General features: G+C 41.9%; 1 protein-coding gene and 1 pseudogene across 1 annotated transcript in view; one reads left to right on the top strand and one right to left on the bottom strand.

Annotated features, from left to right (window-relative positions):
• LOC134457408 (structural maintenance of chromosomes protein 1A-like) overlaps nucleotides 1–26,017 on the bottom strand; it is a 46,032-nt pseudogene extending 20,015 nt beyond the window's left edge.
• A 143-nt stretch (nucleotides 26,018–26,160) lies between these two features.
• ribc1 (RIB43A domain with coiled-coils 1) overlaps nucleotides 26,161–26,422 on the top strand; it is a 22,623-nt gene continuing 22,361 nt past the window's right edge. Inside the window, exon 1 of the mRNA XM_063208339.1 lies at nucleotides 26,161–26,386. The gene's annotated coding sequence lies outside the window, so the exon portion shown is untranslated. The remainder of the gene's footprint in view (nucleotides 26,387–26,422) is intronic.

The raw sequence follows: 26,422 nt of genomic DNA, 5'->3' as shown, positions 1-26,422 counted from the left end.
GCAACCGCAAAAACAACTGCTGAATTCCTCAGCCCTTTTTTAAGAAAAGTTGCCCTTAGCCTATAAAAACCTAAATATCTCAGCCTCTGAAGCACATAAAAACATGAAGTTGCATTTAAACACTACGACCCCCATCTTGCATTAGAATGTTCATTCAGCTCAACCATACCAAGATTTTTTTATAAAAACATCTCAAATCTAATGAGCCTGAATGCTGCGTCATTCAGCTCCAGGCGCCTGGGTCGATGTTGCATCATTAGGAGCACATGGCCTGGCTATCACAGACCTAGACTACAGTTGTGAAGGGGGGTGTACAGAAAAGTAGTGTGGCACGACCCATGTCAGGAGGACCTTGGCTGGAATTTACCGGTATATGGGAGGCCTTGTCATGGTGAAGTTTTAGAACCCTTGGCCTAGGTCATGTCACACCTCCCCCTTACCCCATCTCCCTATCCAACTCACTTACTGTTTCACTCCTATCCTACTGTAATATAAAAGCAAAAAGCCCATAAAAATATATATTTTTTAAATTGTGAAAGTGATTCAATTCTTGCCATTGCATCTTCCCAAGACATCACTTTGATGATTTGTTTGCAACATCCAGCATCAATGGGTTAATGGCACTTGTGTGAAATGGCTGGGTTCATGTTCACGTCTCTACAGTACCTTGAGCTCATCGGTCAGCTTCTCCTTCTTGTCCTTGAGTTTGTCTATGGCCCTCTCGTCCCATGGCCTCGCCTTGGCCTTCAGGTCGCTCGCTCCCCCTGATATCACTCCAGACTTCTGGAACAAGGTGCCATCCAGGGCTACCGTGTTTTATATATTGAGGAAAACGACAAATGTGGAAGATATGAACATACAGTAGGTGAAATCAGGACCACTGACAGCTTTTGCTGGGCCCAGGACAAAGTCAACTGTAAGGATCCCCCATCCAATACATACACCGTAATGAAAACCCAATTTTGTGCCCCCTGTCTCCCTGGGCCTGGGACAACTGACCCCTTTGTCCCCCCTCATCGACTTCCATGGGTGATATAACCCAGAAGAAAGGAAGAACGTAAACGAATGTAAACGAACGACCTCTCGAAACGTCATTGCCAATGAATGAATGAATAAAAAGAAGAAAAAATAACTTAAAGAAGAAAAAATCCAAAGGAGTGTGCAAACCTTTTTTCAAAAAATATTATTCAACTGAAACATGCAAAATGTGCCTACAGAAGGAGCCACTGATATTGTGCCATGTTTTCGTGATGATGGAAGGCGCATGGTACAGTATGCACATGGAATACAAAAAAGAACTGACTCCTATTGTATTGTAACCACCATAGTGCCTTTAAAAAAAATGACATTTCTGCCTCCAATATCCCAGACGTCTGGTAGAGCATTCCATCCAGAACTATAGTCTTTTCATTAACAGACAAGACATCAGCACCGAATATATTCACATGGAAGATATAACCACCTTTGCACCTTTCAGAAAAGTGAGAAAGAAGAGATAACATGAATTGCCATGGGCAGGACTGAATTGGGGGATAAATAGGGCCCGGGCACTTTTGGATTTAAGGGGCCCCCCCTCATAATTATTAGTGGCGGAGAACTGACTCAACGGTGGGCCCTGCACGCTCGTTGGCCTCTATTTTCAGTAATGTAAAAAATTAAAAAATGGGGGCCCAGGAGGGTGCAGGGCCCACCGGGAAATGCCCGCTATGTCAGATGGCCAGTCCAGCCCTGGCCATGGGTGACTTTGCTCCCCCCAATATCCCAGACTTCTGGAGTTGGGTGGCTCCATACAGAACTACATAGTCCCAGAGATGTGATGGTTTTATTTATGTGGCCGTGCCCAAAAGGTTTATTGGTCGTTTCTGGTGCAAAAAACTGTGAGGAATTCAAAAATGCAAGTCTTAGCAGCACTGCAAAATTGTATAAAGGGCTCAACTTTAGTGTCATTGCCTTGAGTTTACGTAATGCATGCACACGTTACTCGAAACCAGTCTCTGGATGCATGCACACGTTACTCGAAACCAGGCGGTACCCGACTTTGGATGAATATTGTGAATTAGTTCCTCACATCTCTGGGACTAAAAGTCTTTTCGTTACCAAACAAGACATATATAGCAACGAATATATAAACATGGGATTTCCCCTTCCTGAAAAAGAAAAACAAGTGAGAGGAGGGCAGGCAGAATAGGAACGAGGAGAGATGAGCCATATGTATGAGCAGATGTTGTGTGATTTCAATCTCCCCAGTGTAGCCGACATACCGTACCGTCCCGTCCTTCACACGCATGACTGTGCTTACTGGTGCTGTGCATGAATATGAATGGGGTGTACGGCTATGAAACTGTACACTGCTGAGATGCAGTATATACATACAGCATATTGGAAGCTCTGACATACATACATACCAGTAATGCAATGCACTGCAAGAGCTACTTTACACAGTATATTTACATAGTATGTCAGAAATAAATATCATTATCATGTCATTGTATCTATGAGTGTGCTCTCAGGTACAGCACTTCACATGAATATGATCAATACAGATACATACAATACATATTGTACATACAGAGATGGAGGTTTCAGCATCCACAGCATTGATTCACATACTTATTTACTTACATTGGCCTATTAACTTACTGAGCTTTTATCTAGGGTCCTTCAAATGCACGAGAGCAGCAAGCTATCTGCACATTCTGTTTTACCCAGTATCTCTGCACAAGTTGTCCAGTAGTATACAGTACATACATGAATACAGAGCAAACAAACAGACATTATAATGATGTGTGCAATGTCTGTGTGTTCTTTCTGTATTGATGTATGTACTGGTATGCTACTAGACACATTAATTTCCCTCGGGATTAATAAATGATAGCTCTACTCTCTCTATTCTCTACTACTGTATCTTCAAATAAATATCTTCGTACAGTACTTAATGATAATAATAATAATTGTATTTGTATAGCACTGTGTCATAAAAGGCATGTAACTCAAAGTGCTTAACAAATGGGAAAAAAAAACATCATTGTTAGAGATGGACTTAAAAGGAGAGGTATAGAGGAGAGGCAGAAATAGCAGGAAGACAGAGGAAGAAGAGATAGAGATACTTGTGTCCTTGAGTATGCTTGTTTGTGCTTGACATGGATTTTGGATCCACTGCACGTTCCCCAAATGTACATGAGTGTTCCGGACATATCCATTTACTAATCATGACATCTGAGGCACTCAAGCAGATGAGTTTTAAGAGCCTACAGTCCTATGGGACTAATATTTAAAAAGGCAACATGTGTCGCTCATAGTCAAAGAGGCCTTCTTCAGGGCGATGTTGGAACCCATGCCAATAATGCACTTATGTAGAGCACTTGAAAGAAATGCACTAAATTTTCCTCTCTGTTTTCTTGCCAAACTGGAAGCACTTTGAGGTGCATCTCATAATCAGTGTACGAATTGCGTTATACTACAAGTTTGTTATGGCCCACCATCACCATGGTCCTCCAAGTGCCTCCAGTTGCTCCCTCACCTTGTGTCTGTAGAGGCCTCTCCGGATGTGATCCTGTGTGCGTCCCCCACATACTGAACTTGATGTGAGGTCGCTGGTGTGAAGTGAGGATTTTGGCCTGAATAGGATGACCTTGGTTACACACTTACTCTACAACGGGGGTGGGTAAACCCGGAGGACACATGCGGCACTCTGAGCCATTTCATCTGGTTCTCAGAGCTTTTTCAAAACAGACAACTTTTACATCCACTATGATGCTCTCCCTGAACATTCTTTAATGGCTCCAAAATACAGGAGTACTGGGGCTTTGAGATGAACCAAGGCTACTGTATTCATCTAAATATAGCACATTTTATTACAATGTGCAGTCAAAAAGTTATTTGATCATACATTGTTTCTTATTGCTGACAAGTTGCCTGTAACATTTGGCCCTTCAGCCAGTTTTCAACACACAAAGTAGCCCTTGGGCCAAACACAATGTGGCACAGTATTCACCTTGTGTCTGTAGGGACCTCCAAATGCGATCTTGCGTGCGTCCTCCACGTTCTCGCAGACGAGCGTGTTGCCGCATGCGTACTGCAGGGCCTTCTTGATGTGCTGTGGCTCGTAGCGGATCACGTCGATCACCAGCTTCGCCCCGCGCAGCTCACGCAGCTTCTCATCTGTGGGCTTCTCTCTCTTTCTTTGAATGGCAAATGTATATGTGTGTGTGCGTGTGTGCTTGTGTGCGTGTGAATGCATGCGTGTGTGCGTGTGTGTGTGTGTTGGCAACCACTGGCATGTGAGACTAGTGCCAGCACCAGAGGTCTGTGGAGGTCACATTATGCTTAATGACCTTCATAGTGTGAATTAGCCCTCCATGGGGGGCATTAGGGTGGGGGTATGGGGGCAGGAGAGTGTTGTATCTATGTCTATATCCATTGCATTAACATGTCAGAACCTCAACATACCAGCTTATTTTGGTTTCCTTCGGGATGCTGAGTAAGTAATATTATACCCCCCACCCCACCACTAACATCACCCTCCAATAATTTAAACCATGCTGTTTGTGCCAAGGCTGTACTGTCTATGTATATATCCATTGCATTAATACACCATACTGTCTACGGTACATGTACTCACTGCATTGATATGCAGGTACACTCCATCAACCCAGCCAAATTTGGTTTATTTGGGGGGATATATCCCCCAGCAGGGCTCTAAATTAAACATTTTCGTCACCAGCCAAATGGCTAGTAGAAGTTAATCTAACTAATCTAAATAAAAATCTAAATCTAACCCTTCTTTGCATCTGCACAGTATTTGCTAGTGATGTTGGCTATGAGTATGTCATCTTTTGAAAAATCGCTTTGATTATAAAGCATTTCCCAAATGCAATGTAATGTAATCTTACTAGCCAAACACACACTCACTAATGGGTGTAAGTGGCTAGTAAGTTGGTATTTTCTACCCTAACTAAAATTTCACCAGGATTTAGCCGGTTGGCTGGTGTTAATTTAGAGCCCTGCCTGTCCCTCCCCTATAATGCAAACAATGCTGACTGTGCCAAAGCCAAACCAGGTCTGTGAAGGTGACTCCTGCTCATTGACCTTACCCCCTCCAGGTTTGGGGGTGGGGTACCGCGCATGGCATTTCATGGGGCACTACTACTTAGCACAATGGATTCAAATTGTTCACCGTGCCAGACAGAGCAGAGTTGGGTTCCTGAAAATGATGTATGATCACAGACCGTGCCAAAGCCAACTGGTGCCTAATGAGCAGTGTGATGCCATGACCTGCTCTACTTTACCTCGAGATAGTCTAGGGCAGTATTTCCCAACCTTTTTTGTCTTGTGCCAAGCCTTTTTTTTAAATATGTTTTTTGGTCTTTATTTTGGGATATAACAGTTGAGAGTCCCTCTCTCTCTCTCTTCCCGCTAATTTCCTGTCGCGCTTCACTGTCTCTGTCATAATAAAGGCGTAAAAAGCCCCCAAAATATTCTTTAAAAAAAAAGGAATGGGCAACTGGAGACGCGCCTCACTCAGTGCGGCCCATAGATAAAACATAATTTAATAAAAAGAAACATAATGAGCACTACTTTTGTAATTATACTGTAGGCCAATAGAGAACACTCCTATTCTTTCCAAACCTGTACCCTACGATCAGGGGTGTCAAACGTAAGGCCTGGGGGCCGCATGCAGCCTGCCAGATGGTCCAATCCGGCCCCAGAAAAGAAAAAATAAGAATGTCAAAAAAAAGGCCAATCTCTTGCCCATTACAAAGTTAATGCAGGTGTCTATAGATCTACGAATTGTTCTCGATGCCTGAGAACAAATGTGCCTTTTTTGCTCACCATTAAAAGTTAATGCTTCTGATATGCCCACTGTCACGCATCTTGAGATGATTGACTAGCAATGTGATTCCAAACCGAAGCAGAAATTTGTGATAATTTGCAAGCGAAATGAGTTTGACACCCCTGCTTTATATTAGATAATCAAAGAAACCTACTCTACCTCCAAGTAGTCGAGCGGCAGGAAGGTCTCCGGTTCGCCCCTCTGCTCCTTGATGTACTGGATGCAGTCGCGGCCTGTCTTCTCAGAGTCCACGATGATGGTGTCCATATTTTTACCCAGCACTTTGGTCACGGCGATCTGGTACTTCTTCTGGGTGGGCTGGCACAGGTCAATCAGCTGACCATACTGGATAAAAAAGATAAGGTAACACTTAATTTTAGTGTTACATCTATTAGCACTAATACATACAATGTTAATGCCTGTATACTGTATAAGTAGCTTGTAAAGCATGTACTAAGCACAATCAAGCATTTGCTAGGCATGTATTCGCAAATGTCTTGTTCATGCACTAGGGATTTATTACCAATATAACCTCTGTAAGGACCTAGGAAATGTTTGATTTTGCTTAGCACATTCCTTTCAAGTTACAGGCATTAACATTGTATGTATTTGTGCTAATATATGTAACACTAAAAATAAAGTTTTACCAAAGACAAACACATAAAATACATACATGAGCCTTTCATTAATGATGGAAAATAGAATAAGGAAACGGCAATAAGTGAAAAACACTATGATTCATCAATTTTTTTATTAATTTTAATCAAGCAAATTATCAGCTATCTGCATTCTATTACAGTTAAATGTTGTAACAGCTTTTCTATGTGTAAATACATTACATGTGAGACATTTCTTCAGATTTACAGAAGATCTACGATACAGACTCTTGATGCACATACTCTCACACGCACACACACGCACGCACACATGCATTCACATACACACACACAACCACCCACACATACATACACACACAGCACTCAAATTTTACACACTAAACAAGGGCTCAACCCAAAACTTTTGTGGGAGAATAAATAAAGAAAAATCTGAAGAGTGCTTCGCATTCACTGGGACTCAGCATCCAGTTACAGTAAAAACTGTGAGAATTATTAGGCGATAGTGGGAGTGCATCTCCACCACTTTTTAACTATAATGGATGTTTTCAGGTTTCCCCAGTCAGTCTCACCACAGATCCAGGGTACTGTATATGTTAGTGGCATATAATGGATGTATTCAAGTGTCCCCAGGCCAGTCAGTCTCTCACCAGTCAAGTCAAGTTAAGTGTACTTTATTGTCAAAAATCTATGTAACATGGTTAGCACAGAAGTTTGAAATTGCATTTAACCAGTGTCCAATGAGCAGTTTAACTAAAAAACATTTAAATAAGACATTGACAACAATCTCTCTCTCTCACACTGACACACACACACACACACACACACACACACACACACACACACACACACACACACACACACACACACACACACACACACACACACACACACACACACACACACACACACACACACACAACTAACGTACTCATACAGTCAGCATCTCACCACAGATCCAGGGTATAGCCTCTTGATGCTCTCCATGATCTCCGCCTTCCGCTGCTGACGGCTCTTCTCCTGCCTGTCGATACGAGCATCACCCAGCTGCTTCATGACCTGTAGGACACACACACGCACGCGTCACTCAGAGAGAGCGAGACAGGGAGAGAGAGAGATATATAGTATATATAAAGAGGAGGATAGAGGGACAGAGGGATAGAGAGAAGGGTGAAGATAGAGAGAAACAAAGAGAGAGAAGCAGAGAGAGAGAGAGAGAGAGAGAGAGAGAGAGAGAGAGAGAGAGAGGGGAGAGAGAGAGAATTCCCTCAAGGTTTGCGTAATGCATAATGGATGGAGACTGGTTCTCTGGAAGGCAACAAGGCAAATTGGTGTGTGTGTGTGTGTGTGTGTGTGTGTGTGTGTGTGTGTGTGTGTGTGTGTGTGTGTGTGTGTGTGTGTGTGTGTGTGTGTGTGTGTGTGTGTGTGTGTGTGTGTGTGTGTGTGTGTGTGTGTGTGTGTGTGTGTGTGTGTAAGGCAACAAGGCAAATTGGCGTAGTGCTGAGGCACCTGATTGAGCTCCATGTTGATCTCATCAATCCTGCACTTGGCCAGCTCCACTTCCTCCGTCAGCTCCTCCTCCATGCACTTCTGCTCGTCCAGAGACTGCCTACCATACACAGATACAAAGATACTCCTGATCAGTGTTGCCAGATGGAAAATACTGAATTATCGTACCAAAATCTCAAAATTTTAGTTTTTGGGGGCTTTTGGGGAGGAAATTATCGCACAAGACCCAAATTGTTGCTTCAAGGCATCTAAATGAACTGAATAACAACTCTGAAATTATCGTGCATCATGTTTTGTTGATCGTACAGAGGACAAAATGGACAAAAATTATGGTACAAATACGATAATTATCATACATCTGGCAACACTGCTCCTGATATGAGTAGATAATATTGAATTATAGTCGTTCAATAATGAAATTGCATTAACGCTATTTGACCGTTAATCAAAGAAGATGGATCTAACAAGAAGCGTCATTTTGTTTATTTTCCGGTATCCACTTTATGTCGGGTGAACGCCCCTTTAGGAGACCTTCGGTTAGGAGACCTTCGGAGTCCTGAGGTTGAGAATCAATGAAGTCCCCGCGGTAGCGCACGTCTTGCGCAAACATCTCAAAAAGAGAAGAAGAAGTAGGGGACAACGCCCCCTTAGGAGACCCAACTTGAGTACACGCTTTTGCATTGAGTGGGCGTGTTTTGCGATATCTTGGTTTGATTCAGTATTTTTGTGTAAATGCTTCTGTTCGTCCACTCCATACCAGAGACTGCCTACAGATACAAAGTTACTCCTGATATATAGATGATATTGAATTGTTATTCAATCAATACTGAAATTGCATTAACGCAATTTGACTGTTAATGCTTCTGTTCGTCCAGAGGAGACTGCCTACAGATACAGAGATACTCCTAATACAGATAATATTAAATTGTGTTATATACTGTATGTCTGGTAAACATGGAGAGGAGTTTCAATAACATTTAAAACTGCACCTGACACGGCAGACTCATTTTTCAAGACCGCATCTTGTCACATTTCTGAAATCCTCCCCCCTTTGGCCAATTGAGGGCCCCCTGACAGGTTGGGTCCCCTAGGCTGCAGCCATATCTAGCCTGTGCATTAATCTGGCCCTGGCATTAACACTATTTGACTGTTGACTCTTGGCCTTAAGTGACATTCGGTTATGGCAAGGCTATCTTTGCTAAACCTAATGTCACTTAAGGCCAACAGTCATAAAATGTTTATGACATGGACATAATATGACTTATCTATGACTGTGTCATGACACTATTATGACACTGTAATGACATGCCTATGACACTGGCGTCAAGTAAAGTGTTACCCATATTTTAAATCAAATTAGGCCTCTTGTTTATGGAACGATTTTTTTTTCTAAATCTGCAATACGTATAAACACAACAGGAAAACTATCCATAAAAAATCTACACGTACTGTATTTACATGTAAACAAAAGCCTATCTGTCGGTTCAATGGAAAGTTGTCTACACTGTAGCCAAGAGCAAATGCATTGCAAGTTGTTGTCCAGAGATGCAATACGGCCTGGCCCAGGCCTTATCTTACAAGGAAGCCAGCAAAGCACTGAGCGCGTGCGTGCGTGCGTGCGTGCGTGCGTGCGTGCGTGCGTGCGTGCGTGTGTGTGTGTGTGTGTGTGTGTGTGTGCAGGCTTGCCTGGTGTCACATCAGCAGATGTGCCATAGCCTTTAGCCAGCGGGAGTGTGTGTGTGTGTGACGTGTGTGTGTGTCCTGGCTGACAGTGTTCTATCTTACACTAACGCCAAGTGCAATACAACACAAGGGTTATCGAGTGTGAGTTTGTTGCTTTTTATTCGATTGTCTTTAATTAATTGTGTTTTCTGCTCTTTTAATTCATTGGTGTTTCAATCTGCTCTTAAGCTCTTAATTTACACTGTTTGCTGTCGTTCATAATTTAAATTTTCATCAAGCTGTCTGATCGGGCTCTGTGTTAGACTACAGACAAGTGCAAATGCAGAGCAAGGGTTGCCTAGAGATATCCAATACAGTGTTGTGTACGTATAGAACAGCACTGGGTATGGGCTTCACAGTGCACTCCAAGTGGGACTGCAGAGGAAGTCTTTCACATTGACACAGTGTTCGTTTCATTCCCTTAGCCAGCATTTACACAGCTTAAAGGCCACATACATTTATGCTTACTTTTAGGCATTTAGCTGACACTTTCACACAACGATTCTGATTTTTTTCCCCTCATTGCCGTTTTGTCACGACAAGACTTAAAGGTTACAGAGGCAAATCCAAAGGGGATCCTCTCCAATTTGCTTACACACACACAGACACACAGTGGTGTAGGAACATGCTTTAGCTCAAGATTTGAAATGTATAATCCCTGTGAACTTTCTGAGGTGGATCATTTACTGTACTAAATAATGGCATAAAGTCAGGCAGTGTCACTGTAAATTGTATTCTACCCTTTGCATGTATAGTAGGAATGAATCCAAGACGAATTCCCTTCAGGGCAATAAAGGTTTCATTCATTCAACTGAAAGGAATAATCAGGGAGCTAAATGTCCCCTGATTCTTTGCATTCTGGTACGTTTCGATACAGTTTTAACTGCAAATTTGATACCACGCACTGATGCTGGCTAAGAACCTAAACGCGTCTGCTTGTGGACATGGTGGTAATCTATAAATAAATAATGAGACGTATCTTGTGAGCACAGATTTTTCTTCTTTAAGTTGATACCTTTTATCTCGCACCCAAAGTCATTCATTTTTTTCCAGAAGTTGAGCGCGCCCTCTGACAAACTTAAAGACTGCACATTTGAGACATAATTCTGTGTAGATGGTTAATTTGTTTCAGATTACACTGAACAGTGAGAGTGAAAGCGTACAGCAATGGGTGTTAAACAGAGGACAAAAAGGGTGTTACTGTACACCGCGGATACCTGCTGGTTGAAATATAGTCCTCCAACTTCTCAATGCGCTTTTGGTTCTCCTCTATCTCCCTGATTTTATGTTTGATCTTAGCCTGGAAAAAAAACATTAAAACTTCATTAGTTTTATCACCTTCTGGGACATCAATCCTACAGCGCATTCAGCAGGCACTGAAGCTAAGTTTTAAAAGTGAAGGTGAAATGTCTTCAAGCTGCGAAATGAAGAGTGCAGTAGATGCTTTTAACTTTCAGTAGCATGACCTGGATGAATTAGAATCTTCAAACATACATACAGGTATGGTATAGCCAGGGGTGAAAGCAGTTTTAATGTCTTACCGGTGCAAACATTAAAGAAAATGAAAAGAATGCCGCAAAGAAAAGAAGAATTACCGGTGCAAACAAACAAAACAAAATAAATAAACAAACAAAACAAACACGCAAAACATAATAAACGTGCATTACAGATCTACAGTATGTACAGTGCCCTCCATAATTATTGGCACCCCTGGTTGAGATGTGTTAAAAGCCTTAAAATAAATTCAGTGTTTATTGCAGAAGAATACTGTCACACTGAAAATTGTAGGAAAATGTAGCCTTCAACTCAAATGAATTGTAAGAAAATAAAAAAATCCCTGACTAAAAAATAATTATTTTTCATTAAATCACCTGTTCCACAATTATTGGCACCCTTAACAATTCCCAGGAAATAAATATAATTGAAGCATTTCTGTCAGTTCTACAGTAGTTTACAAAGTTTACCAGAGTATGTAGGAACATTTAATTAGTAATTCATCACTTCCTGTTTCCCTGGGGTATAAATATGACGTGACACCGAGGCCATTTCTCTTATCCACTCTTAAACATGGGAAAGACAAAGGAACACAGCATACAAGTGAGGCAGATGTGCGTCGACCTTCACAGGTCAGGCAGAGGCTACAAGAAGATTGCCACTCAACTGCAGCTGCCCATATCCACTGTGAGAGGAATAATTAAGAAGTTCAAAACAACTGGAACAGTGGTAAACAAGCCTGGACGAGGACCCAAGTTTATTTTGCCACCACGCACGGTGAGGAGGATGGTAAGAGAAATCAAAAGATCTCCAAAGCTCACTGTTACAGAATTACAACAAATGGTAGCATCCTGGGGTCACAAAGTCTCCAAATCAACCATCAGGCGCTGTCTACACGCCAACAAGCTGTTTGGGAGGCATGCACGGAGAAAACCTTTCCTCACTCACAATCATAAACGCAAGCGTCTGGAGTTCGCCAAGCGGTATTGGGGCTTCAACTGGGACCGTGTGCTTTGGTCAGATGAGACCAAGATTGAGCTTTTTGGCAACAAACACTCTAAGTGGGTCTGGCGTACCACAAAAGATGCGCATGCTGAAAAGCACCTCATACCCACTGTGAAGTATGGGGGTGGGTCAGTGATGCTGTGGGGCTGTTTCGCTTCCAAAGGCCCTGGGAACCTTGTTAGGGTGCATGGCATCATGAATGCTTTGAAATACCAGGACATTTTAAATCAAAATCTGTTGCCCTCTGCCCGAAAGCTGAAGCTGGGTCGTCACTGGGTCTTTCAGCAAGACAATGACCCTAAACATATGGCCAAATCTACACAGAAATGGTTCACCAAACACAAAATCAAGCTCCTCCCATGGCCATCTCAGTCCCCTGACCTCAACCCCATTGAGAACCTGTGGGGTGAGCTGAAGAGGAGAGTACAGAGGAGAGGACCCAGGTCTCTGGATGATTTAGAGAGATTCTGCAAAGAGGAATGGCTGAAGATCCCTCTTTCTGTCTTTTCCCATCTTGTGAAACATTATAGGAGAAGATTAGGTCCTGTTTTGTTGGCAAAAGGGGGTTGTACAAAATATTAACACCAGGGGTGCTAATAATTGTGACACACATTATTTGATGTCAAATAATTATTTCTTTATGTGGGATTTTTTCCCCACTGAATAAATGCACTTGTATTGAAGGTTGGATTTTTCTCTTTTTTTCCATTAAGGTCCCATATTATTTAGAAAAAAAAATAAATAATTGGAAGCTAAAAAACACATCTCAACCAGGGGTGCCAATAATTATGGAGGGCACTGTATATCGCTGCATGACTATGTCGAGTGTCTTTTCATAGGACACTTGTCTTAAATGGCATGGTGTGGTTGTATGTGTTTTCTACTTAAAAAGCAGACCTTACTTTTTCAAATGCGGGCTTTTGGCCAACATTAACTCCATTCTCTTACCGGTACTGCGCACCAGCTGTAAATTTCATACAGTTTCACACCGGCCTATTTTCACCCCTGGATAGCGGATGCTTTTATTTTATTTTTTTAAATCATACAAAAAGGACATAAATACGGTAATCAGCAATATACAGTACAATGTGTGGAGAAAATTTGATAATATTGTTGATGACCATAGAAAAAAAGAGGTATCGCACACCAATAAAGTCTTTCTTGAGGTGCTGGCTTCTTGTGCATACCAATGTTTAAAGAAAATAAAGAGAATGCTCCACTCTGCTCCATGTTTTCATGTACAAGTGACATTTCGGCCATTTGGCCTTCTTTTAACAAATTTGAAGAAGGCCAGACGGCCAAAACGCCACTTGTACATGAAGTGTGCGATATTGTTTTTATTTTCTTTAAATATTGTTGACCATACCTCTGTTTCAACTGCCTTCCTTTCCTCAAGGTCCAGGCGGTCTTGATCGGCCTTCTGGTCCCGATTGGACTCCTCCAGCTCCTGGGCTAGCGTGGCCGCCCTCTTGCTGGCCTCCTCCTTGAGGCGGTGCTACTGCTTCACCTAGACAACACCACAACAACACCAGCTGTACATTCACGAGTTTGTCCTTGAGTGCTTGGTGTACAATATGCATGTTTGGCATGTTAGCTGGCCTCAGTCCTGGGATGCTTTAAACGGAGCTCATGCGGGATGATATGTAGCTGGGTGTTCTAGTGTAATGGAGGAGTATGGGGAGGTGGTGGGACAATTCGGAAAGCCTTTGCGCATGACAGGTGAAAGACGGAAGGAGGGATTTAAATATGCGCAAAGGTGGGAACAAGCAATGACGGCTGACAATCACTCGCGGACTTCCTCCAGAACTATGTTTATCAAGTCAAGTAGGTTTTATTGTCAATTTCTTTACATGCACTGGTCATACAAAGAATTTGAAATTACATTTCTTGCTTTCCCATGCAGACATAGACTAATCTAGGTAAGGACATAGACAGTATAGACATAGACAGTACTTATATATACACAACATGTATGGAGACTATTTACAACAGAAAATAAAATAAATATGCTACCACAAAAACACCAGGTGGGTATACTAAGAAGCTGGTTCAGTAGTAAGTAAACCAGGGTAAGTTAGCCTTGTGGTAGAGGTACATCATCTAATAGAAGAGCCTGGAGTCCTCGTTTTCTTAAAATGATGCCTACAGGTACTGTATATCTATTAGCACAGGGTTTCCCAAACTGGGGTGCGTGCCTGCCATAAGGGGGTGCGCGAGCTGAAGCGTAGTTTAATTCCAAGACTATTGGAAGAGAGGATTCCCAAAATCGACGGTGCTTAATATGTAGTGAATGAGCAGTGAATTCATACTTGCGCGGCCATCAGCACACCAAAATATTCGTTCAAGGGGTGCTCGGGGAAAAAAGTTTGGGAACCCCTGTATTAGCAGATTTACCACTTCTTGCAGCGTAGGTTAACTAAGTCTGGTTTATCACTTAACCATGTATACCACCCAGCTGTACAGTATGCGCCTATGCCTATGACCCACTGTGACTGCCAGTCCTGGCCCGCCTCGTTCAGAGAATAGAAGTACTCGTATAGTTTTTCAACAGAGGCTCTAGAGTCCCCTATGGGGGCATTGAGTAAGATTCAGCTGAGAGTGGGGTGCATTAGCCCATTGCATGTTTTAATACTAAGGGGTGCATTGGCAGGCTTATGTCAACTTCTTAGGTCAAGGTCAAGGTCAAGGCTTATGATGAGGGCCAGCCGACATTTGTTCAAAAAAGGTTAAGAACCACTGTACCAGTGTAATACAATACAACCTTCTTGTCCCAACCTGGTTCTCCTCCAGCTTGAGGCCCTGTCCCTGGCTCTGATGCCCCCCTCTCACCTCCTCATCCTCCTCACCTAGTTCTCCTCCTCCTCCTCACCTGTTTCTCCTCATCACCTATTTCTACCCCTCACCTGGTCCTTCTCCTCATCCTCACCTAGTTCTCCTCCTCCTCGCCTGGTTCTCCTCCTCATCTGATCCTGGCTGTGCGCCTCCCCCTCCCCTATTTCTCCTCCTCCTCACCTAGTTATCCTCCTCCTCATCTGGTCCTCCTCCTCATTCTCACCTAGCTCCCCTGCTTCTCGCTCACCTGTTTCTCCCTCTCACCTGGTCCTCCTCTTCCCCCTCCCCTAGTTCTCCTCCTCCTCCGGTCCTAACCCTGGCTCTGCTGGCCCCCTCTCACCTCCTCATCCTCCCCTAGTTCTCTTCCTCCTCCTCACCTGTTTCTCCCCCTGACCTGGTCCTCCTCCTCCTCCTCATCCTCCCCTAGTTATCCTTCTTCACCTCCCCTAGTTCTCCTCCTCTTCGCCTAGTTTTTCTCCTCCTGTTCTCCTCACCTGGTTCTCCTCCAGCTGGAGATCCTGTTCCTGGCTCTGTGCCTCCTCCTCCATGCGCTCCTCAAACTCCTGCCGGGCTTTCTCCACGTCCCCCTGCTCCCGGTCCAGCTCCTCCATGTCTGCCTTGCGCTGCTTGTACATCTTCTGGGCGTTCTGCAGGGACTTGCAGGGCCGCCTCCAGCTTCTTGATCTTGTGCGCCATGTTCTCCTTGGCTTTGATGTACTGCGGCCTCTTCTGATTAAGCTCTGCATCCTTCTCTCTAGGGAGACCAACGGGGATTTGGTTTGGAGTGAAAGGAGCAACCACCAAGACAAGAGTTAACACTTCAATCAAATAACAGCTACAGCTAAAGGAATGGAAAACAATTCAGACTGTCTTCAAAAGGAGACCCGAGTTCTGCTTTTGAACTCAGAAGACACGTTTGTCTTCAGAAGCACATAATATCCTGAGGGAGTTTAAGTCTTTGTGAAGGCATGCATACATTTGTACTGTGGCTACATTTACCAGTAATGTATAGTGACAACTAGACTGGTAAAATTGCCTTTCATACATAAAAAGGGACTGAAAACGTAGCACCATAATGCACGCAGTACCTCCTGTGGCACGCTGTAATTACATTACATTACATTGCATTTGGCAGACGCTTTATAACCAAAGCGACTTTCAAAAGAGGACATAATCAAGCCAACATCACAAGCAAATACAAAGTGCACAGGAGATATACAGAACAACAAGTGCAGTTGCAAAGAGGGTTTTTTAAAATGTATTTATTTATTTATTTTATTTTATATAAAGAGTAAATAATGAGTACACACACACAAACTAAACTAAACTAAACTAAACATCATATCAGGAGTCTGCCCTGGGGCAAGGCCAGCTCAAGCATTAGTCTAGTAGATTCTCTCGAAAGAGGAAGGTCTTCAGTTGTTTCTTGAAGGCTGCAAGAGATGTGCTTAGTTGTCATAGTAATAGTTACAGTTTTTTTCAATTGCTACAAGCTTTTGTCCAATCCTCAGTGACATTTGCAAAACTCTTAACACATTTAACACACCAAGGGCTTTCCATTGCCATGCAGTTGACACATTACATGCCTTTTTCACACAATTAGCAGTCAATGAATGCATTTCTAAAATGCTAACATTTCCTTTACACACAGGATAACCACAGCAACAAAACAATGTATCTTTTATGGCTTATTTTCAAATGCTTTCACACAGTGTGTCAAAACTGGAAATACAACATCCAAATCCTTATTTCAGTAAAATGCCTTTACATGACATGACAGATTATTGATAAAAGTAGAAGAAAACCCTCCAATTTTAGTTGTTTGGTTCTGTTGACCGTTTTTGACAACAGTTTTTGAAAAAGTAAAAAGTTGTCTCACAATCACAGAATGAAAATGCTTTTGGGAAGCACCCCCATTCCTTTTGTGAATTTCAAAATTCGCATCTGTAAGCATAGTGTCTTCAATTTGATCTAAGATCTGTGGTACCTACATATACTGAGTGGCCATGAATACCATTGACAGCATTGTACTGTAAGTGTTAGGTTTACTGTAATGTTTTAAGTATTTTGTGTGACATTCTAATTCTGTGTGGACTTTTAGGCTTTATCCTCCCAAGACATTTGGCGCCCTAGGCAACCGTCTTGTTTGTGCTTTTATATATATTTGTTTCATGATATTTTGTTCACTGTAAGTAACATTGCAAAACTTTGTATGTTCTATCATACTATAAACAGTATTTCTACTGTACCTCCTGTAATACGTCCACAGTGAAAAAAAATACTTCGTACCGGAATCATCTTGAATGGTCAACAACACATGAGGTCCGAGTCCTGTTGCCTTTGGAAATTTAGTGAAAACAGTGAATTGCGTGATTTGAATGTGTGCAATAGGCTACCTGTAAAATTGAAACGTAAAAGTCTATGCAGCTTCTGTAATGTTGACAATAGCCAGTGTTTTGAAGTCTTGTGTAATTTGATTGACTCAATGTACCTTGTGAAATGAAAACAAGTGTTATTGTTTGACAGACGTATTTCATTTTGAGCCATGTTTCTAGTGTTTTGGTAAAGTGAGTGTGTACAGAAAATGATGTGATCTATTTCGAAATGAGTACTTTGTGTATATTTAACAGTGTGTGCTTTTGAGAAGAAAATTAACTGTTTAGCCAATTGTGTTTGGTAGGTGGTAGTCTGTGTTAAGAGTTTAGAAAAAGTATCCATAGTATGGGTAGGTGCTTGTTAGCAATTGAAAAAAACTGGTAAGTTACAGCAAAATGAGATGTGGAATGACAGGCTGCTTTACTAGACTGTGTGGCAACCTGAAGTTTTGGTTCTCTGCCCCCTTGCCACAATGATGTACAAGAGCCGTTCGGTTCTATGGCCTCACTTTACCTCTTTCTCCATGTTCTACTGTCTTACTTTATCTCTTTCTCCACGTTCTGCTGCTCCTTCATCATCCTGCCCAGCTCTTTCTTCTTTTCTTTCAGCTCCTCCTCGATGTGATCCATCTTTTCCCTGTCCTTTTCGATGTCTCGGTTGTGGTGGGATAGCTCTCGATTGAGTTTTTCTATCTCGGCCTCGTTGTGGTACAGCTTAAAGAGCTGCAGCTGAACGTGAGCCTGCGCCACCTCGTCTTTTAGCCTCTGATATCGCTCAGCGATGGAAAAAAAACAGTCAGAGGAATGGAGAGAGACTACAAACGTAGCTTTGACATAAAATTGAATGGTTGAGTCATCTAAAAAAATAGTTACAGCGAAGATAACAATAATAACAAAAACAAACACCTACTATACTTCCTATTTTTCTTGCTTGGCTTCCTCGCGTTCCGCTGCGATGTTCTTTACATTTTCTGTGAAGGAGTACTACCAGAGTGAGGGACACTTTGGATAATTCAGTGGGACTGGCACTAACAAGGGACTAATCCAAGGCTAGTAATAATATACTGCTTAGGTAAAGCTGATCTCTGTCATGGCAGTGCCCCTGCTAAATGTCTTCTATTGTAGATACATATCTGCAGCATGCCTGTAAACACAGCCAGGGAAGCTGACAGGTGGGGGGGGGGGGGTGGTTCAAAGGGGTCAGCTGTCCCGGGCCCAGAGAGAAGGGGCGGCCAGAATTGGGTTCTCACTACATTGTATGTTTTTTTTTTTTTTGGGGGGGGGGGATGTGTGTCATTCAGATGACTTTATCCTGGGCCCAGTCAAAGCTGCCCTGACCATAGTAGCAGCAAACACCTTGTGGTTTAGGCGAGCATGAGTAGCCTAATTAAAAGAAACTCAAGCAAGACCTTGTCTGACTGTAAAGAGTAATTACCCACATCCACATTAAGACAGAGGTGAAGATAGGGACAACTGCTATTTTGTTAGAACTAAACTCACTGTAATAACTACAAATAGGGGTAATCACAATGTTCATGATCTTCATGTCATTTACAAAACATGGAAGACCAGCCCTATATTGCACAGCCCTGCAATGGCAAAGTGGATAACCTCAATCAAGTAGGTAGCAGGCTTCACTCAGGTTTCTTGATAACTTTTAAGGGTGCTGTCCCAAATGAATACTTAGAATCAAAGAAAAGGGGGGCGCACCTTGCATCAATTTTTTTCTTTATTTTTTGCGTCTGTGCACAACAAAATAAAGAAAAAAATTGATGCAAAGTGGATAACCTAAAATATATACATCAACATATGAGTGATTCTACGATTCCCCTACGCTTTTAGCAAAAGCAAAATGTCAATTATCAGTATTTTTTTTCAACTAAATGACCTAGATGTTTACATAGTGTATATATTTAAGTTTCCAAACAAACAAATTGCCAAGCTTAATCTTAAATCATTTGATAAATACTCTAATGAAAGCGAACATTTGCTTAATTATTTTGTCAACAGTGTTATGGACAAATACTATGTCATTTCAAACATATATAAAAATACTACAGAGTTGAAACAATATATGTTTGAAAGTGCTTATGTCCCTTAGCAGCAATGTTGTCATTAATCTGTGCAACTGATATAGAAAATGTGATTGTTGAGCTTCATAAGTAGGATTTTATGAGTCACTGTGATACAGACTGACACATTTTTCATCATAAATCCCTGTAACATCTGATTTGAATATAGTCACCCTCCTTACAGAAGACTTCCTTCTCCAGAGATAATCCCTAGTGTATGTTCATAGGATTTTTCCAACACATAAGGGATCAATAGCGCAAAAACACTTTCAAAACAGTCAACCGTGTTACTCAACTGTGTTACGGTCAACAGTGCAGGGGAACAAGTCGGCACTTTTTTAGGAGAAAAAACAGAGCAGACAAACCCATCTCCCTAGAACACAAATTATTTTGTTTGTTTGTCTGTCAATATGGATATAAATTGGCAAAAACATACTCCTCCTCAACTGTCATCAGTGTTGCCAGATTGGGCTGGTTCCCGCCCAATTGGGCTGCTTATGATGGCCGTGTGCGGGTAAAAATGGCATCTATCAGAAAAACCTTCCCACTGCCATATAAATCAATAGAATTGGGCAGGTTTTTAGGGCGGATTTTGATCATTTTTTGGGCTGGAAATCATCAGCCTCATCTGGCAACCCTGACTGTCATACTTAATTGTAACACCATTGACGGTAACACAGTTGACATTTCAGCCATTTTTATGGTGTTGTGCTAACTGAGGACCTCAGAAGTTCCACCACAACACCTTAATCAATTCATGTATCTGTATGCTTTATCTGTGTTTTTCTACATGTGATTTCGGTAACACTTTATTTTAGGGATACATCTATTAGCACTAATACATACAATACTGCCGTGCAATACTAGAACGCAGTAACTCAAAATGGTCGAAAAAAAATTTATATCGGAAATCGGTTCTAAACTACCTCATTTGTCTTGTGTCCAAAAATGGTGGTCCAACACCGTTCCGTTTTGGAGAAAACTCATTTTGAAAGTGCAAAAATGACCCAAAAAAGGTTAAACAAAAACGCTGTAAATCGGCGAGTTACTGCTGCACGTTCCAATGGGACTGGTTTGGGAGTAGACAGTAATACAAGCTAAGAACGCAGTAACTCCTGCAGTAACTCCATTTTGTGCCAGTAATACCAGCCAAGAACGCAGTAACTCTGTTTTTTGTGGCAAAAAGACACATAAATGTTGTTTTTTGGGGGTTTTTTTTGTGTGCATTAAATTTCTATCCTAAACAAGCATTACCAGGAAGTGTCACCACCAATTTACCGACAACACAGTTATCGCGCCATATGGAAAACTTTGAAGCCTTTTTTCTCAGTTTGCCGTTTTCAGAGTTACTGCGTTCTAAGATTGTAGGGCAGAATATTAATGCCCGTGTAAGTAACTTGTAAGGCATGTACTAAGCAAAATAAGACAGTTGTTAAGCATGTATTCACAAATGTCTTGTTCATGCCCAATTAGGGATTTACTACTAATATAACCTTAGTAAGGACCAGTAAGCCTATAGTTCTATTTATTAGTAAGTAGTAAGTGGCAGAATACAATGTGTATAAGCTCCCGACACACTGTGTGAACAAACCCTGAACAGTGTGAAAACAGATGCGGAATATTATATTTATATTTATATTATATTATAATATTATATTATATTATATTATTATATATTCTGCATTTATTGTAGGGTTTTTACAATGAAAACTAATTGGTGTATGAAAAAAATGACATCTCACCACCCACCGTCATTGAGAATTTTACGTCCAATCCTTGCTATATAATGCTTCCAATCACTTTATATTTCATTGAATAGAATAAGTGAGAATACATATGTAATGAGACTCATGTAGATTTAGAAATGGTCTTACACTTTGCTTCCCGGGAGCGGGATGAGGGGTAGAGTCGGCCCTAGGTAGTGGGGGACTCTAGGTAGTGTTGGGGCCCTAGGTAGTGCGGGGGCCCTAAGCCATCTGGGCTGAGCAATGCATCACTTTAGAATAGGGACCCTTATTCCACATCTGTTTTCACACTGTTCAGGGTTTGTTCACACAGTGTACCAGAAGCTTATACACATTGTATTCTGACCCTTACTGCTTACTCATAAATAGAAATCTAGGTCTATTAGGTCCTTACTAAGGTTATATTGGTAATAAATCCCTTATTGTGCATGAACAAGACATTTGTGAACAAATGCTTAACAACTGTCTTATTTTGCTTAGTACATGCCTTACAAGTTACTTATACAGGCATTAATATTGTATGTATTAGTGCTAATAGATGTATCCCTAAAATAAAGTGTTACCGGGATTTCTAATTCAGACTCTTATGAATATGTTGATAACACAGTTGACAGGCAATTTTCCCACTATGAGAACATGAAAAAGAATGGATTAAATTATGGAAGGATGGAGCTCAAAATTTACCAAAAAGTCTTCCCGTATCCTGCCAAAGAGGTTATGACATCACGTGATGTTATTCGTATGGCCTAAGACCAAACCATTACTGATTTATGGAGGAGGTTTCAGACCGTGACACGGTTAACACAGTTTTCGTGGACACACACAAAATGGCAAATTTCATGTATAATGGAAAGGACAGTGGTCTTTCTGACAGTTTTGTCATATTGTGATGATTACTGTGAATCAACATTTGCAATCGTCTTGGGCAAAACAAGTTTCTTTACATGCTAATATGAAGACTGAATCTGACATCTGGAAAACAGGACGGCATGAAAACGCCCAAAACCAGTATTAAATATTCATTCTTGCTGAGGGAAATAATGCTATGTCTACACTTTCTGTATTATATGAAAGATAAATGTTTTCTAATGTCCAAAACATCATTGGATGCAGTTAATAGTTAGTGGAATTGCCAAATAAAATCCACGGACTTAAAAGTGTAGGCGAATTAGAGAATCACTCATATACAGTATTCTATATTCTAGATAATTATTGTTATTCTCATCTGTATAATATCACATTTAAACTTTATTTTTAGTTTTGCTGTCAGCTACTCTGCCGTACAAAGTAAAAAGGCAGTAACTGTGCATAGCTCCCGAACTGAGAAAAATGACTTCAGTTGTATAGCCTAAGTTAGGTATCTACTCTACATTAGCACTTTCTTCGTAGATCGATCATTTTAATTAGCTTCATATTTTGATATTTGTCATTTAAATCATGATAACTAACGTTCTATAACAATGCAGTTACTGCCTTTTTGCTTGGTAGGGCTACTGTACGTGCGCCACGTGTGCATGCACACTGAGGGAGAGGTGGGAGTACAGTCAAACATCTTCGAATAGAGTAAGATAAAACAAGCCCGTGCTTTTCCGGGATCCATGTGAAATCAGGCTAACGCCCCTATACTGCCCTACAATATCAGAACGCAGTAGGCCTATCTTGAAAATGGTCGAAAATGGGTTTAGACCGGAAATTGGCTTTAAAATACCTTCTTTTTCTTGTGTTAAAATTTTTTGGCCCAACTTGGTCCCGTTTCGGAAAAAAACGCAAAAAACTGATTATACTGCGCTTTTTGGTTTTAGGAGGTTACGTCGTACTAGCCAAGAACGCAGTATATACTGCGAATTATACTGCACTTCTCCATTGACACCGTGGTTTTGCTGTAGACAGTAATACCACAACAGAGCGCAGTATAATGATTTTTCAGCTAAAAAGTAATGAGAATGTTGGTTTTTTTGCTTTTTTCTTGTGTGCATAAATTTTCACCATAAAAAAGTATTATATGGAAGTGTCATCACCACTTTACCTCCAACACAGTCGCGTGGACAGAAAGGAAACTTTAAAGCCTTTTTTCTCAGTTTGGCATTTTGAATTATACTGCGTTCTGAAATTGTAGGGCAGTATAGGAGACCTTAGGTTAGGAGACCATTAGGGGACTGTAGGTTGAGAAGAAATTGAGTTCCCTTAGTGCTGTAAATGGCTGTAGCACACATCTGATGAAAGCTGCCACCAAACGCCAAAGACAGAGAAGGAGAAGGAGGGCGTAACGCCATCATAGGAGACCGAACTTGAGCACACTCTTTTGTATTAGGTCGGCGGGGTTTGATTTATCTTATTCTACTAAGAGATGTTTTGGTGGCCCCATGGCCCTATGGTGGCAAATGGTAAGGCACTCTTTTGCTATGCGGCCGACCGGCGTTTGATTCCCGGCCCGGGTCCTTTGCCGACCCTTCCCCGTCTCTCTCTCCCCACTCACTTCCTGTCATAACCTTCACTATCCTGTAAAATAATGGCAAAAAAGGGGTATTTGGTACAGTGTATCACCTGGAAGACCAGGAAGTTTCTGGCTCGGATCAAGATGCCCAGCTTCTCCAGCTCCTCGCTGTACTCAGAGAGACCCACCACTTTATTGTTGATGCGATACTCAGAGGAGGAACCTGAGGACTAAAAACACGGTAACACTTTAGAATCGGCCCTGCCATGGCCTTATGGTAGGGCACTGGGTTACTACGCCGGCAACCTGGGTTCGATTCTGGCCCGGGTCTGTCTCTCCCCATTAATTTCCTGTCTGCTCCACTGCTGTTACCCCCCCCCCCCTATCTATTGTCTGTATAAGTGATGTATAACAATTGTAAAGGGTTTGCTAGGTCCTTATTATAATTGTGTCAATAACAAATGGCTTATTGGCTTGTGAGCAAGAAATTTGTGAATACACACCGAATAAATGTTTGATTTTGTTTGTTTTTATAAGTCACTTATACAAACAGTATAAGTGTAAGACAGTAGGCATGTTTTAATGGCTAACATGTCAACCTTAAAAGTGAGAAAAGGTTGCACCATGCATAGATTTTTTTATGCGCTTCGGCGTTCTGCCCTCAGAACTGAAATGACTATTTGAAATGAATATTTAACGTAATGATAACTGTAATATTTTTGAAAGCCCGGTTGGGAAACTCCAACTCCCATTGTCATTGTGACATAGCACCCCACAGCACACTAGTGTTCACTGCACACAACGAAATTGCATTTATGCCTCATCCGTGCAAGGGGGCAGCCCCCAATGGCGCCCCAAGGGAGCAGTGCGACGGGACGGTACCATGTTCAGGGTACCTCAGTCATGGAGGAGGATAGGGGAGAGCAGTGGTTAATTACTCCCCCCACCAACCTGGTGGGCTGGGAGTCGAAAACCGGCAACCTTTGGGTTACAAGTCGGACGACCTAACCGCTTACCTTTGACTGCCCTAATATGGTGTGATGGTGGTGGTCATGTTTTGCCCTTCTACAATTAGAGAAAATAGAAAAGCATCACTGCATCATTGCCACATCAAAAAGGAGACAAGACATTTATGACAGTCAATGCTACCTATGATGACCCTTGTGAAGGTGCATTCGTCTCCATTCTCCTGGCAGTACACCAGGGGTGGGCAATTATTTTGGCCCAAGGGCCGCATTGGGTTTAGAAAGTTGACCAAAGGGCCGGATGTCGTAGGCAACTTGCCCGTGCCAATAATAAGAAAAGGTGCACGCCGACATAATTACACTATTGTCAGTTATGCCATTCCTGCTAATTGTTTCTAGATGTAGACTTTAGTATTTTAGGTTTCCAAGACCCTTGTTTTAGGTAGCCAATTTAAGAATGAGTGGCCATATGAAACTGCATTTTTTTCCTGAAAAGTCTCTCAGGGCCGCATGAAATGGCTGAGTGGGCCGCATGTGGCCCCTGGGCCTGAGTTTGCCCACGTCTGCAGTACACCATGCCCACAGATGCGCGACTGGCAGCTGGTTTGCCCACCGGGGCGCCGTGGATGAGGTCCTTCAAGGTTTTGACGCGCAGGTGGCTGGTCTTCTCTGCCAGCACAAAACTGATGGCATCCATCAAGTTGGATTTGCCTGCAGTGTTTGGAACAATAACCATGCAAATAACCACAAAATGTAACCTATAGCTGTTATATTGTAGTAATAATTAGACAGCAGTTATGAACGTCACAGGGCACTGTTGGCAACTATTGATATTATGTATTGATTTATTTTTATTTGTAATATAGGTATGGTAAAGCTATCACAACTGCAACCACCACTATGGCACTTGCTGCCTATGGCGCCCAAAGGAGGTGTGGCACTGGTAAGAAATCATAGGCTGTAGCCTGCAGTTCTTCCACACTACCCTGCATCATGCTGCACTGTCAGAATAATGATTTCTCACAAAACGAAATCCATTGCAGTGGCCATTCATCTAAAAGACAATGCGTTACATACCGTGGTTGGAAACAGTCTTGTGATTATGACTAGACAACGAAAACTAATTACGCTGCAGACTTACCCGATCCATTTGGTCCAATAATCACGGTGAATTTGTGAAAAGGGCTGATGATTTGGCGACCGTGGTATGATTTTCAATCTCAATCAATTTTAGGTAACCCATGGCGATGCAGTTCTCTGCCGCAGAGTGGTGACTTTATTTTGGGGCGACTTTAGCGGCACACTGCTGCCACAGGCTGCTGACTGTAACCAACCCTACAAAGGCTTCATACTATGATGTTGCATATTACATCATTCATCCTTAGGTTAATGCATTTGTATTTTGGCATGGGCGCAAAGTGTGCCGTCTATGGTCATACCGGACCTGTAACATGACCTGTAAATAAACACATCACTGGAATCTTGGAACGCTGTTTCAGTCTCGCGAGACGATGTCTAGACAGAATGTGGGGGACTGGATCTTGACAAATGTTCCAAAAATATTGAATCATATGACTTTCTATATATTGATTATGAACTGAAGGAGTTACTGTTGCTGTAATAAAAGAAACGTAATTTGTGCAAGCCATGCCATTGCCAGGAGGGTAAAGAAATTAATGTAGTGGGGGGGTTTCCATGGTGATGGAATGCGTCAAACAAAGTTTCGCGACAGACACACCGTTTCTTTACATGGACAGGCTGCGGATACATTGTTTCGGATAGCCAGGTTTGCTTGAAATTGATATTTAATTACACTTGTTTT

Source organism: Engraulis encrasicolus, chromosome 10 (assembly GCF_034702125.1).
Source record: "Engraulis encrasicolus isolate BLACKSEA-1 chromosome 10, IST_EnEncr_1.0, whole genome shotgun sequence".
NCBI lineage: Eukaryota > Metazoa > Chordata > Actinopteri > Clupeiformes > Engraulidae > Engraulis > Engraulis encrasicolus.
The sequence above is the reverse complement of the archived record's forward strand: the minus strand, read 5'-3'. Positions and strand labels throughout refer to the sequence as shown.